This window comes from Eptesicus fuscus, chromosome 2, assembly GCF_027574615.1.
Source record: "Eptesicus fuscus isolate TK198812 chromosome 2, DD_ASM_mEF_20220401, whole genome shotgun sequence".
In the NCBI taxonomy this organism is placed as follows: domain Eukaryota; kingdom Metazoa; phylum Chordata; class Mammalia; order Chiroptera; family Vespertilionidae; genus Eptesicus; species Eptesicus fuscus.
In genome coordinates, this window is record NC_072474.1 from 28,463,382 (window position 1) to 28,479,490 (window position 16,109).

Here is a 16,109-nt window from a genome sequence, read left to right on the forward strand (position 1 = left end):
TGATGTTTCTATCTCTCTCTCCCTCTCCCTTTATCTCTGAAATCAATAAAAATATATATTTTTAAAAAACACCTACAGGCTTAATAGCCTCTTTTGGTTTCGTAAACTGAATGGGCTTAAGTGGGTAGGAATTGCTTGTCTCTATGATGCAGTTGTAGTTAGTGGCTGAGGTGGGGTCATCTGTAAGTTGTCTGTAGACGGGACAAGACATCTAAGATGGCACACTCACACAGCAGGCAGCTGGTGCGGGCTGTTGGCTGGGAGCTTAGCTGGGTCTGCCAGCGAGAGCAGCTATGTATGTGTGACCTCTCCATCTGGCTTCACTTCTCAAAGTGTGGTGGTTGTGTTCCAGGAGTACAAGTTCCAAGAAGTAAGAAATGGAAGCTTCTGGTCTCTTAGTGCCCAGAAACTAGCACAATGTCCTTTCTACCATTTTCTGTTTGTCAAAGCAGTTACAGAAATCACCCAAATTCAAAAGGAGGAGCTATAGATCCCACCCATCAATGGGAAGACAGCCAGTGAATCTGTAACCATCTTTAATCTGCCATAATACCCCATTACGTTCTGGCCATTCCGCCTTATAAAAATCCTTCCAATCCTTCTTTTCAAACTCACTGCTGCTACCCTAGTATAGACCACCATCAAATTCTCTCCTAGATAATTGCAAAAGCTTCCTGATTGGACACCTGACCTTCAATTTGGTAGTCTCAAACCTGTTCTCCATATTATGACCCAAATGATCTTCATAAAAATCAAAAGTGACTGCCCTGGCCAGTGTGCCTTAGTTGGTTGAGCATGGTTCCATACACCGAAGGGTTGCTGGTTCGATTCCCAGTCAGGGCACATGCCCAGGTTTCGGGCTTGATCTCTGGTAGGAGGCGTGCAGGAGGCAGCCGATGGATAGTTCTTTTCATCGATGTTTCTCTCTCTCCCTCTCCCTTCCTCTCTCTCTCTATAAAAAAAAGGGGGGGGGGAGAAAACAAGAAATTAAAGGTGACTGAATTGACCATGTATTTAAAATCATTCATGGGTTTCCAGCTTTCCAACTTAATGGCTCCCACACAGAAGGATGGTGAGAAGGGCCGTTCTGCCATCAACGAGGTAGTGACCAGAGAATACACCATCAACATTCACAAGCCCATCCATGGAGTAGATTTCAAGAAGTGTGATCTTCAGGCACTTAAAGGGATCCAGAAATTTGCCATAAAGGATATAGAAACTCCAGATGTGCACATTCACCAGGCTCCAAAGCTGTCTGGGAAAAAGAAATAAGGAATGTTCCATACCATATCCTGGTGTGGTTGTCTAGAAAATGTAATAAGGATGAAGATTCACCAAACAACCTCTATACATTGATTACCTATGTTCCAGTTAAAAATCTACAAACATCCCTGGATGGTGTTAATCAGTGGTTAGAGCACCAGCCCAAGCACTGAAGGATCTCGAGTTCGATTCCCAGTTAAGGGCACATACCTGGATTGCAGGTTCCATTCCTAGTCCCATCGGGGCGCATGCAGGAGGCAACCAATCAATGTGTCTTTCTCACATTGATGTTTCACTTTCTCTCTCCCTCTCTTCCCTCCTTCCTTTCCACTCTCTCTAAAAATTAATGGAGCCTGGCCAACTGCATAGCTCAGTGGTTGAGCATCAATCTATGACCCAGAAGGTCACAGTTTGATTCCTGGTTAGGGCACATGCCCGGGTTGCAGGCTCGATCCCCTGTGTGGGGCGTGCAGGAGGCAGCCAATCGATGATTCTCTCTCATCATTGATGTTCCTATCTCTCCTCTCTCTCCCCCTTCCTCTCTGAAATCAATAAAAATGTATTTAAAAAATAAAATCAAAATTATCAATAAAAATATCCTTGAGTGAGGACTAACAAAAAAATAAATAAAATAAAATAAATAAATACTAAAAAACAATCTACAAGCAGTTAATGTGAATGAGAAATAACTGCTGATTGTTGACTAAAGTTATAAAACTGAGTTTCCAGTTTATGTCCTTTGCCTATATTTTATTCGAATAAGCATAGTTTGCTTATAGAACTATAAATGCATTAACAAATTCAGAATATAAAAACTATCATAGTTGATTTGAATAATGATACCCACTGACCATATGTCTTTAGGTTTGGTTTATGATGTTTATTTGTTATTGACCTGTAGATATTTTAATTTTTATATAATTAAATATTTCAATGCTGTCTTTTTAAACAACTGCCTTTGAATAAATAAAATCTTTTCGGGGGGGGCAATGGTAAGATATGTACACATATAATTCCTTAATAAAAAATGAAAAAATAATAAAATAAAATATTTTCATTGCTCTTAGAATAAAATCCAAACATCTGATCATTTCCTAAGATGAGTGAATGATCTGGCCCTCAATTACCTGGTCAACCACATCTCTCACCACAACCCTCCTCCACCCCTCACCATATTTTCTGATTCATTGCTGTATTTGTCATGTCCCGTCAGACAAAGAGAAACACTCTAAGTATTTTATTTTATTTATTTTTATTTTTTTTATTTTTTTATTTATTTTTTTTAAAATTTCTTTATTGATTAAGGTGTCACATATTTGTCCTCATCCCCCCATTCCCATCCCACCCCTCTCCCCACGCATGCCCCAATCCCCTGTTGAACTTAACCGTTGGATAGGCTTATATGCATGCATACAGGTCCTTTGGTTGAACTCTCCCCCTCCCCCCACCCTCCCCCTACCTTCCCCTATCCTCCCTCTGAGGCCCGATAGTCCGATCGATGCCTCCTTGCTTCTGGTTCTGTTCTTGTTCCTCAGTCTATGTTGTTCATCATTTCCTCTAGATGAACGAGATCATATGTCACTAGATATATACTAATAAGAACTGAATGTGAGACGAGCAATAATATTTATGCTGACAGGCAAATGAATCAATCTGTAGCGAGCTTCCCCCTGGACCAACAGTTCTTTTGAGACCCAATTTCGATGTCCAGTAGTTCCTTATGTGTACATGTCAGCACTGACCCCTCCGCTCTGGATGGTGGACAAATGGTGGTAACGGAGGTCCGACTCCCTCTGGTTTGGTCTCGGCCGAACCCAGGGGCACGGCTTCACCCGGACTAAGGGGCACGTGGCCTCACCCATACCCAAGGGGCGCGTGGTCTCACCCGGTCCTGGGACCCAGCCTCACCCGGATGGATCTAGGGGCGCACGGCCTCACCCGGACCCAGGATCTGGCTTCACCCGTACCCAGGGACGCTTGGCCTCTCCCAGACCCAGGGGCACGTGGCCTCACCCGGGCTTAGTTGCACAAGGCCTCACCTGTATCCAGGGACACATGGTCTCTCCCGGACCCAGGGACGCTTGGCCTCTCCCAGACCCAGGGCCACTTGGGCTCACCCGGGCCTAGGTGCACGAGGCCTCATCCGGATCCAGGGACGCATGGTCTCACCCGGACCCAGGGACGCGTGGCCTCTCCCAGACCCAGGGGCACGTGGCCTCACCCGGGCCTAGGTTCACGAGGCCTCACCCGGATCCAGGGACACATGGTCTCACCCAGACCCAGGAACGTTTGGCCACTCCCAGACCCAGGGCCACTTGGGCTCACCCGGGCCTAGGTGCACGAGGCCTCACCCAGATCCAGGGACACATGGTCTCACCCGGACCCAGGGACGCTTGGCCTCTCCCAGACCCAGGGCCACTTGGGCTCACCCGGGCCTAGGTGCACGAGGCCTCATCCGGATCCAGGGACGCATGGTCTCACCCGGACCCAGGGACGCTTGGCCTCTCCCAGACCCAGGGCCACTTGGGCTCACCCGGGCCTAGGTGCACGAGGCCTCACCCGGATCCTGGGACACATGGTCTCACCCGGACCCAGGGATGCTTGGCCTCTCCCAGACCCAGGGCCACTTGGGCTCACCCGGGCCTAGGTGCATGAGGCCTTACCCGGATCCAGGGACACATGGTCTCACCCGGACCCAGGGACGCTTGGCCTCTCCCCGACCCAGGGCCACTTGGGCTCACCCGGGCCTAGGTGCACGAGGCCTCACCCGGATCCAGGGACACATGGTCTCACCCAGACCCAGGAACGTTTGGCCACTCCCAGACCCAGGGCCACTTGGGCTCACCCGGGCCTAGGTGCACGAGGCCTCACCCAGATCCAGGGACACATGGTCTCACCCGGACCCAGGGACGCTTAGCCTCTCCCAGACCCAGGGGCACGTGGCCTCACCCGGGCTTAGGTGCACGAGGCCTCATCCGGATCCAGGGACACATGGTCTCACCCAGACCCAGGGACGCTTGGCCTCTCCCAGACCCAGGGCCACTTGGGCTCACCCGGGCCTAGGTGCACGAGGCCTCATCCGGATCCAGGGACACATGGTCTCACCCGGACCCAGGGACGCTTGGCCTCTCCCAGACCCAGGGCCACTTGGGCTCACCCGGGCCTAGGTGCACGAGGCCTCACCCGGATCCTGGGACACATGGTCTCACCCGGACCCAGGGATGCTTGGCCTCTCCCAGACCCAGGGCCACTTGGGCTCACCCGGGCCTAGGTGCACGAGGCCTCACCCGGATCCTGGGACACATGGTCTCACCCGGACCCAGGGACGCTTGGCCTCTCCCAGACCCAGGGCCACTTGGGCTCACCCGGGCCTAGGTGCACGAGGCCTCACCCGGATCCAGGGACACATGGTCTCACCCGGACCCAGGGATGCTTGGCCTCTCCCAGACCCAGGGCCACTTGGGCTCACCCGGGCCTAGGTGCACGAGGCCTCACCCGGATCCAGGGACACATGGTCTCACCCGGACCCAGGGACGCTTGGCCTCTCCCAGACCCAGGGCCACTTGGGCTCACCCGGGCCTAGGTGCACGAGGCCTCATCCTGATCCAGGGACGCATGGTCTCGCCCGGACCCAGGGACGCTTGGCCTCTCCCAGACCCAGGGGTACGTGGCCTCACCCGGGCCTAGGTGCACGAGGCCTCATCCGGATCCAGGGACGCATGATCTCGCCCGGACCCAGGGACGCTTGGCCTCTCCCAGGCCCAGGGCCACTTGGGCTCACCCGGGCCTAGGTGCACGCGGCCTCACCCGGATCCAGGGACACATGGTCTCGCCTGGACCCAGGGGTGTGTGGGCTCTCCCAGACCCAGGGGCGCTTGGCCTCACCCGGGCACGGGATCCAGCGTCATCCGGGTCCAGGGGCACTTGGCCTCACCCGGACCCGGAGTCCGGCCTCACCTGGACCCAGGGGCATGTGGCCTCACCTAGACCCAGGGACTTGAGGCCTCACTTATACCCAGAGGCGTGTGACCACACCCGAGCCCAGAGGCGCGCAACCCTGCCCGCACCCGGGTCTCAGCGGGGCCCCGTCTTCCCGATCCCAATTCCTGCCGGTCAATCCCCCCTCAGCAATTCCCCTGGCCATCCTTCCAGAGCTCCAGTATGGCTGCTGCAGAACTCGTCGGGCGGCGGCTCGGCGAAGCTCCGGTGCGCCCGGTGCATGGCGGTGGGCCAGTCTGGCGTCGCTGCGTCGGCCCTTGGGTCTGCATCGGTGGCCGGTCGCCGAGCATGCGCACCTGGCCGCTTCCGGGGCGTTGAGATTCTTGACGGACTCAGAGGTCAGCAAGCGCGGAGTCTCCCACCCCATGTCTCATAGGGGCTCGTCTGTCCGTGCTTGGCTGCCAGTGGAGCCGTCCCCTCAGCCGGAGACCGCCGGGGGAACTGCGCCGAGCACGTTCCAGGCCGCTGTTGTATCGCCTGAGCCATAGTTCTTTTGTGTCGCCTGAGCCGTAGTTCTTAAAGTGTGGTCTTTGGGTCACCGGCATCAGCATCATCCCACATACCCCTCTTTTATTCTAGTTGTAGAGCATCTACTCAGCCAGCCCTATGGTGGTCTTGGATGGTGTCTGCTCTGCTCTCTTGTCGTAGTCTCAAAGTTGTTGTGGTAGGCAACAATCAGGCTTCCGCCCTATGCCTCCATCTTGGTCCTCCTTTGTATAGTTAAGTCTTGATTGTTGTTGGTGTCACTGGGGGGGCTCTCTTTGTCTATAAAGGAAGAGTTGCTGTGCAGGAGACACGTTTATGGGCCGGGTCTTGGTGCAGCAAAGCTTTGGCGCTCACTGAATATTCCTGTTGAATGTGTCCCTTATGCACGTGGTTGAAATCTGGTGTCATCTCCCACAGACCACTAGATGCCCTCGTTTCTGGGTCTCCAATGGGGTGTAGATCAGCTACTGCCTTAGGCACTCAGCAAGGATTACAGCAAAAACTGTAGTTTCTTCCTCCTGTCTGAGTGGCCCTGGAGCAGTCCGACTAGAACAGCAGATCATCTGGTCCGCTGCCAGAGGGCAGGCCACCCACATGCATAAGCCGTTGCTTGGGGCGCAGGTGTGCCTGCAAGACTTGCGGGGCAGGTCTTCAAAACGTGCGGGGCGGGTCCCAGGGCGGGGCGGGGTCTCAGGGCGCCAACAGGCCATGGTGCGGCGAGCCGCGATGGCTGTGAGTCTGGTCCTTCTGCCTTCCACGTATCTAAGTCCCCTCGTTCCGCACTCCAGCGCAGCAAACACTGATTGCTGGGCGCACCTCCGCAAGAGTCCCGCCTCTCCCCGCAGGCATCTGGGTCTCCCGGGGTTCGCCAGAAGATGGGTTTCAGGGTGATGGAGAGCTAATCTCCCTTAGGTTTGGAACAAAAGCCCCTTTACCCCGCCACCAGCCAGACCCACGCACCTCCACACCTCATCCCCTCCGATTTCGCTGGGTGCGAGGCAACAGAACAGCCTTTAACCTCCGCCACCATCTTTTTCAAACTTCTCAATTTGTACTTCTTAATCCCTTCATTTCAGTCAACTCTACTGAAGTCTAGCGCCGCCGGGAGGTGCACGGAAAGGGCGCCCGGGCCTCCGTCCGGTGCGCGGTGTGCGCGCCCCGCGGAACCAGGCGCGCGAGGGCCGCGCGGCTGGGACGGGCGCTGGGCGGCTGCCGAGCTCCAGGCACCGCCATCGCCGCGTTCCGGACGTCGCCGCCGCGGCGTCCCCCCAATTTATACCTCTTAATCCCTTGAATTCAGTCAACTCTACTGAAGTCTAGCGCCGCCGGGAGGTGCACGGAGAGGGCGCCCGGGCCTCCGTCCGGTGTGCGGGGCGCGCGGCCTGCGGCACCAGACGCGCGGGGGCTGCGCGGCGGGGATGGGTGCTGGGAGGCCGCCGGGCTCCGGGCGCCGCCGCTGCGGCGGCGTCCCCAGCGTCCCGGGCCGGGTGGCCTGCGGGGGCGGCGGAGTTGCGAAAGTGAGTGAGTTTCCCAGGGTTTCGCCCGGAATGGGGTTCAGTGCAATCGGAGCCGGTGCTCAGCGCACTCCGGAGCCTTTATCTCCTTCCTGCCAGTGAACTCCGGCCAGGTCATCAGCCGCCCCCTCCTCTCCGGTTCCATCCTCCCCGCAGGCGCGTGTGCTCGTGTCTCCGCCCGTTTCTCCATACCTCAGGCTTTTACGGCTTCCCCGACTGTCCCCATGGCCTTCTCCTTCCCCCCAGCTGTGGGCATTTCAGTCCACCAACTTTCCTGTGGTTCTGGACGATGTCCGTTCTGACCTCTAGTTGTATTTTTGAAATTGTTGTGCCCGGCTGCAGGATAGGTGTTTAACCTATGCCGCCATCTTGGTTTCTCCCACTCTAAGTATTTTAAAGGGGCAATATAGGGAATTGGTTTCAAAACGTGAAAGGGCCAGAGGAGCAAAAAAGATAAGGTTACCCAGGAGTTAGGAACTGCCTGAAACTCTAGGCTGGAGCAGGAGGGGGGACAGTGTAACCAAGGCTCATGGCTGCTGTGCTGCTCAGCCCACCCACAGCCATTACTGCCACTGCTGGAGCCAGTGCCACCACTGCTGCTGGGGCCCAGCAGTCCCCACTCACTGGATGCGACTGCCGCCCCAACTGGGGATGCTACCGACAGCAGGGGGGCATGGCTTCTCTCCCTCCTGCCTCCAGCCGTCCACCAAGGCTTTCCATTGGCAGAATCTCTCTAGAAACCACTTGGCAGAGGGATCTGGGCAGTGTGGTTTGCTGACTCAGCCCCCTGAGATACAGCAGGAATGGAGCTGAGAGCCAATAGACAGACGATTAGCAATGCTGCTCTAAACCTTTCACCAGGCTCTTTCCCTTCCACATATACTTTTCCCCGTCTGCAGTGTTCTTACCTAGCCTTCTACTTGACCTTGCTTTCTTCTGCTTGTCAGAATTCTCAGTGCAGATGTCACTTCTTCCAGGAATCTTTCTTTAATTCCCAACCCAGATTATGTTCTGTTCGGGGTTACCACAGTACTCTCTATCACCCTTCTCTTAACATATATTACTTGGGTTGTAATTGGATGTTTGCTGCTCTGTAGTCTTACCAAGTTGTGTTCCTCTGAAGGGTAGAACTCTACTTTTTCACCCTTTTTTTTCTTACCATCTAGAACATAGGAGACACTAAATAAATATTTAATGCAGCGTTCATCAGCTGGGAGGTAGTTATGATGGCTCTAAACAGTCTATGAACCCTCAGATCTGTGTGCAAGACAGTACACATAGACATTTCTGAGAGAGGACCCACCATCAGATTCCCAAAGGGGTCAAGGACTCCTAAATGATTAAGAAACCATTTGTGTCTGGATAAAGAAATGAATTCACAATAACGAATTCACAATATTCCTAAGACTTAGATAAAGAAAAATGTAACTTCCATAATGAAACTGAATATCAAAGACCATTTCAGTGGCTTACCCTAGATCACAATTGAATTCCTGTATATAGAGAAATGAAATCAGTACCAAGACTGATGAGATACATGGAAATACAAAATAAGATGCAAAATAGAAGTCATTGTGGAGCTGTGTAAATAATGACCAGGAGTTGGTGCATGAGGTGGGGCTCAGTGTAGTGGCAGAGCAGGTGAGCCAGGTGTCCTGGTTCCCAGAAGACTCATAAGCAAAATGCCAGCATGTTCTACATTCCTTTGCCTTACAAAGAGCTTTTAACTCATTCTAGCACCTAATTGTAGAGAAGTTGTGGGGAAGCAACAAGGCTTTCAAGGAAAAGTAATGAAAATGAATTATTTCATTTTACTTATTTGTTCAATCCTAGAAGACTGACCAATCTCTAAGCTGCATGAGCCTTAATATCGCTTAAGTCACTGTAAAATAATTTACTTGAGTGTTTCTTGTATTAATTTAACTTACTTTGGTTTTAAGTAACAAAAACCCATGTCAGGCTATCTTAAGTATAAAAGGAAAATATATTAGAAGGGGCAAAAATGTAGTCAGGTCTCTGGGAGGAAGTGGAATCAGGAATCTCTGTATCTAAGCTCAGCTCCTCTCGGTACCACTTCATTATTTTCTCTCTGTACAGGCTGAGTCTGTCTGTTTCCCTGGGATGTGGAGTATAGACGGCTGGCAGCCCCAGTCAACTGAGTTACATTTTGTCTTTTCAGGTGCTCACACTGCAGCAAGGTTTCTCAGCCTCACACTCTTTGTGGTGAGGGCAGGCCTGTGCATTGTAGGGTGTTTAGCAGCATCCCTGGCCTCACCTGTGAGATGCCGTAACACGCAACCTCTCCCCTGCCCCAGTGTGACAATCAAAATGTCTCTAGATGTTGCCAGTGTTCCTGGGGGCAAAGAACACCTCCAGTGAGAGCCACTGGTCTAGACTATGTAGGTTTTCATAATTCAACATCAAATTTCCAGAAGAGAGAATATGATTGGCCTATCTCAGGTGTTATGTACAACTTGACCCAATTAACTTGATCCAACAGCTAAGACAAAGAGTCAAGTGGCAGAAATCCAGGAATCCACACCTGTGGGAGGAGTGGTTAGTTCCCAGGAAAGAGGGATGGACAGATACTCCAGTAGGTGTACATTACATTTCCTTAACTCTAGAAGAAAGGTGTTCTAGCCTGACTCTATCGCCTATATTTATAGGTGGTTTAGGGGAACTTTTTTTCATAGTTGTATTTATTATATAAATATGTACCTTTAAAATTTTACAGCCAATCTTCCACTATCAAGCTTTTGAAATACAAATAGCTGATTTTTTTTTCATTTATTTCTTCAACAATTATTTATTGTGTCTTCTCTATGCCAGGCACTGGGCTAGGGCTTAGTGAGCTAAGTAGACTGGGTCCTATCTACACAGAAATTACATTTTAATTCCAGATTTATTTGTTTAATGATTGCAATGGTATAGCCTACTTTGGATTGGGCTTTTTTTTTTTCTTCCAAAGCCACTTTACCTTTGAAACCTAATTACTACTTCTAATTTTAAAGTTTTAAAATCAATTCTCCTCTCTATACCACTGTAGGGTTATCTGCCTGTCAGAACTGAATATTAATCTTGGCACTCTTACCAGTGGTTTGGGAACAGATGCCTGTGTTTACTGAAGAGTCACAATTTTAACCACTGAATCTCAGTTGCCCATGGCCCTGGAAAAAAATTCCAAGGTTAGTCTTGATTCCTACCAGAAATATATATTATATATGAAACAAAGTATTAGGAAGAACATCTTGACTTTCCTCAGATAACAGAAAAATAACTTATTAGGTTAGCCAGCAAATAAGTATTTACTATGCAGTGAAGGATATAAGAATGACTTTGTTAGATTAAAAATAAGTTGGGCCCTAGCCGGTTTGGCTCAGTGGAATCGGCCTGTGGACTGAAGGGTCACAGGTTCGATTCCAGCCAAGGGCATATGCCTAGGTGGCAGGCTCCATCCCCAGTAGGGGGTGAGCAGGAGGCAGCCAATCAATGATTCTCTCTCATCATTGATGTTTCTCTCCTCTCTCTCCCTCTCCCTTCCTCTCTGAAATCAATAAAAATAAATATTTTAAATATATATTTTAAAAAGTTGGGTTGCCCTAGCCAGTTTGGCTCAATGGATAGAGGTCCACCTGGGGACCAAAGGGTCCCGGGTTCGATTCTGGTCAAGGGTACATACCGTGGTTGCTCATTCCTCCCTGGCCAGGGCCCTGATTGGGGCGTGTGCAGGAGACAACCAATCAATGTGTTTCTCTCACATTGATGTTTCTCTCTGTCTTTCCCTTCTCTCTTCCACTCTCTCTAAAAAGATCAATAGAAAAATATCCTCGGTTGAGGATTAACAACAAAACAAATAAAAAAGCTGGGTTTATAGCTACTAATGTTGCCCCATTTCCCAAAACAGCATGCTACTCCTCTAGTCCTGTATCTTAGTATCCCCAGTGTATTGGGAAAAAACATGCCACATCCACACAAATGGGAAGACTCATGGTGTTTTTCAAGGAGAGAGTCCCATGGTCATATAAGTTTGAGAAATGCTGCCTGTCATATCCTCCTTTGAGAGAGTCACATTCAAGATGTCAAGGGCTCTGAGAAGTTTTCATTGCCAGAGCCGTTCTGGAGAGAAATCTGGTAATATTTAATCAATTTAACATGTGTGTATCTTATGTCCCAGCTCTCTCTTCCTGGGTACATAGGAAAAAAGAAATTTTCTGGTGTGTAAAATGTACTAAAATGTTCATCAATTTCTAATATATGGTAGCCAAGAGTTGAGGAGGTAACCTTCATGCAGCAGTCAGAAGGATTAAACTACAATGTAGCCAAGTGGAGGCAGTTGAAAACAGTGTTGAGAAAGTGAGAAACAGAATGAGATTTCTAGTACAATACCATTACTGTAAAATTTAAAGACACATGCATATCTTGATATCATGTTCAAAATATACTTACCAAGTGGAAGCTGAACTGTAACGGCATTCATTAGAGTGGGTGTGAGTGTGTGTGTGGGGGAGGGGGTTTGAGGAGGGAGTAGGAAAACAATAATAAAATAAAAGACTGAATTTGAGATGACATTTCATAATTGAGCACAGGCCTTTAACTTGATTCCCTCCCCAAAGTCTGCTAAAATGGCATTAAAGGATTAAAAGGGATATAAACTCAAGTGTTCAAAGAGAATGAAAAAGATCAGCTGTTAAAAGAAGATAATGAAATTTTGAAAGACAGCAGATGGTCAAATCTAACTGACCTAACAGGCCAGAGAAAGTGGAAACCTAAGGGCCTGCATGGAGGTAAGACATTAAGAAGCAAACTCATTCCAGCGAGAGGACCCAGGAAGACCAGGAGTTGCAGAGAAAAGGTACCCAGAAGGTCAGGCCATGAGTGGGGGTGGAAACAGAACTGGTTGTGTACAAGGAGCATTGGGTGCCTGGCTCCCCTCCACCATCAAGGCAGGCAGCTGGCCGTGGACAGGTTGAGGCAGAAAGATCCTGATTCGGGCACACTGGGCACAGAGGGAAAAAACATGCCACATCCACACAAATGGGATTCTGGTGCCAGATGTTGATTACGAGGAGGCAGGGAGGCACATGGCACATCTCTGTACCTCCTGCTCAATTCTGCTGTGAATCTGAAACTGCTCATTGATTGGCTGCCTCCTGCATGCCCCCTACTGGGGATTGAGCCCGAAATCCAAACATGTGCCTTCGACCGGAATCGAACCCGGGACCCTTCAGTCTGCAGGCTGACGCTCTATCCACTGAGCCAAACTGGCTAGGGCCAGAAGTTTCTTTTTTATTTTTATTTATTGATTGGTTTGAGAGAGAGAGGAAGGGAGAGAGAAACATCTATTCATTGTTACACTTATTTATACACTCATTGGTGGATTCTTGTATGTGTCCTGACCAGGGTTTGAACCTGCAACCTTGGCATATCTGGACAATGCTCTAATCAACTGAGCTACATGGCCAGAGCTAAACCAGATTTTTTGTTGTTGTTGTTAATCCTCACCTGAGGATATTTTTCCATTGATTTTTGGGGAGAGTGGAAGAGAGAGGGAGAGACAGAGAGAAACATCAATGTGAGAAAAACACATCGATTAGTTGCCTCCTGCACAAGCCCTGACCAGAGCCTGGGCTGGGGAGGAGCCTGCAACCAAGGTACATGCCCTTGACCGGAATCCAACCCGGGCCCTTTGGTCCGCAGGCTGCTCTATCCACTGAGCAAAACCAGGGAGGGCCCAAAGCATTTTTTAAAACTTCTGGTTTAGCCCTAGCTGGTTTGGCTCAGTGGATAGAGTGTCAGCCTGCGGACAAAAGGGTCCCGGGTTGGAGTCCGGTCTCTGGTCAAAGGCACATACCTTGGTTGCAGGCTCCTCCCCAGCCCAGGTCCTGGTCAGGGCTTGTGCAGGAGGCAACTAGTCCATGTGACATATCCATGTTTCTCTCTGTCTCTCCTTCTCTCTTCCACTCTCCCTTAAAAATCAATGGAAAAATATCCCCCGGTGATGATTAACAATAAATAAATAAATAAATAAATAAATAAATAAATAAAGTATTAAAAAATGCTTTGGGACAGAATTTCATTTTAACAAAATAAAATACAGCATTTTCACTTTTAGAAAATGACAGGTTTAGAAGTTGGGTCAGTGAGCTGCGAGGTTCACCCTGGATTGTGGAAGCACATCCTCTGGCCCCCACACCTCTTCTCTTCCCTATTTTTCTTGCCCTTTTCTCCCGTGGCACCTTTGACACTTTTCCAAATTACTGACCCGAGAAGGTAGAATCTGCCTATGTGTGCTGTTTGGAAACGTGGCATAATTAGGTGTTTCCATACTCTGGAATGTACCATGAACTTCCTTCCCCTGCCTCTCTCTCTGCCCACTTAGTGCTGTCAAATGGTGTTTTTGTCAGGGCTCTCCAGGGGTCCTGCCACCCAAGTGCCAAAAATATCCTCCTAGTGTGGAGTAAAAGTGACCTGGGATGTGGACTTGAGGGGCATGCCTAGCTGTGCAGTACTGCTTCATTCAGCTCATCCACATGCCTCCCAGGAAAACTGCTCTGAAGATTGGCATCTTGCTCAAACAGCTTTAGCTGCATATTGAGGTCACTTGGCACATGCCCTTTGTGGGAAGTGTCTGGGTATCCTGTGGTGCACAAGACCCCTCCCCTTCCTTCACGTGAAGCACGAAGCTAACCTTGACCAACTCTGTGGCTTAGCCTAGTTTGAAGGAGAGAAATCGTCTGCCATTGACTCTCGACATTAAGAACCTAACGTTTCCACAATGTTAGAAAACTTACATTGCAGATTTCACCCACCAAAAGCCAATGTTTTCTAAATTTTTTAAATTAATTTTTGATTTAAAAATAACACACTTTTAAAAAATAGATAATAAGTGTATACAGTGGAAAGCAGCATGTGTTCCATCTCCCCACGTCCATTCCTCACTGTTAAGTTTCTTATGTCTCCTTCCAGAAACATTCTATTCACACACAAGCATACATCCAACTGTTTATAGATGCACGGTAATACCAAGGGCAGCATAGGTAACATTATTCTGCTCCTTCCTTTTTTCACTTAACAACATACTTTACAGATGGGTTTTTTTTTCTGCACATATAGATCTCATTGTAACAGTTGTATAGCATTCTACTATTCAGCTATACGTTTTTTAGGTTATAGCATACTGTATATTAAAGCATCGAAGGTAGAAAGTTTGGAGACACCTAGATAAAACAGTAACCTGCAGCCCTGGCTGAGTAGCTCCATTGGTTAGAGCATCGTCCCAAAACACCAAGGTTGCAGATTTGATCCCTGGTCAGGGCACAGATAAGAATCAACCAGGGTGTGGAGGCGATTGTGGGGAGAGCGTGTCCTGACTCAGGACTTGGATTCAGCTATTTAATTTCCCACATGGAAAAAACTTACATTGATTCCCTGGACCCTGAAAAGCTATTACAATGTCCCTATGATAAAAACCACCAGATCAGAGTCTGCAGGTTTCCTTATCATCTTATCAAGTGCAGAAATAATCATCCTGATGTCACAAATTGGCAGCTTGTCTCTTCAATGCTCACCATCAGGTTCCTCGGACCGAAATCAGTCATTATATCTCAAACTGTGATGACAAAAGTTGCATAGAGCAAGACATCGTCAGCCAAACCAGGAACCTTGGACAAGAGATTCTGGTTGAGAGCACATGGCAGTGCCCTCCTTGTAATGAAGATTGGGATAAAGGCTTGTGGGAATAGACCAGCATCCCATTTGTCTGGGGCACAGCCAACTACTGTGTCAATAACAGTCCTGCAAGCAATATACTAGCAGTTATGGAACGTAAGAGTAACCTGACCTGTGTGGCTCAGTGGTTGAGGATCGACCTATGAACCAGGAGGTCAAGGTTCGACTCCCTGTCAGGGCACATGCCCAGGCTGTGGGCTCAATCCCCAGTGTGGGGTGTGCAGGAGGCAGCCAATCAATGATTCTCTTTCAGCATTGATGTTTCTCTCTCTCTCTCTCTCTCTCTCTCTTTCTCCCCCTCTCCATTCCTCTCTGAAATCAATAAAAATTTATTTTTAAAAAGAGAATCAACCACTGAATGCATGAATAAGTGGAATAAATGGAACAGATCAATGTTTCTTCTTTCTCTCTCTTTCCCAGAGAGGACGGGTGATGAAGTGTGGGCATAGAAAGGCCTCTACAGGGTAACACATTTTTTCTGCTGGTGTTTTTTTGTTTTGTTTTAATATATTTTATTGATTTTTTTATAGAGAGGAAGGGGGAGGGATAGAGAGTTAGAAACATCCATGAGAGAGAAACATCGATCAGCTGCCTCCTGCACACTCCCTACTGGGGATGTGCCCACAACCAAGATACATGCCCTTGACTGGAATCCAACCTGGGACCTTTCTGTCCGCAGGCTGACACTCTATCCATTGAGCCAAACCAGTAAGGGCCTCTGCTGGTGTTTTGTCTGAGTGACAGGTAAGTGCAGATATATATATATATTTTTAATGTCCAAGGGAGCTGGTGCTTATCTCCATGAAGGTGGGTCTTCATTTCAGGGTCAGACCCGGAGTCCGGGCTGCTTTTGCTTGAACCATTCTTCGTGGGGGTGTTACTGTGATTTAGAGGCCGGGATAAAGTGCTATTATCAAAGGACTGTGCGTTCCCTGCCCGATCACAGCATCCCCGAAGGCCACAAGTTAGTGGGCAGGAACAAAGCTGCTGTTGTATGAAGTAGTTAGAAAACACGTTTTTCTCTGGGTGAACTGCAACGATTTCTTTCCATTTCACAAGCAACCTGTTTCATGTCTGAGGGGTAGTGGGCCCTCATGTTCCCTCAGGTCTAAACTGCAT

General features: G+C 49.1%; 1 pseudogene; it reads left to right on the plus strand.

The window, feature by feature from the left end:
• The first annotated feature begins 1,050 nt into the window (after positions 1–1,050).
• LOC103298599 (60S ribosomal protein L31-like) lies at positions 1,051–9,641 on the plus strand (annotated as a pseudogene).
• The last annotated feature ends 6,468 nt before the right edge of the window (positions 9,642–16,109 follow it).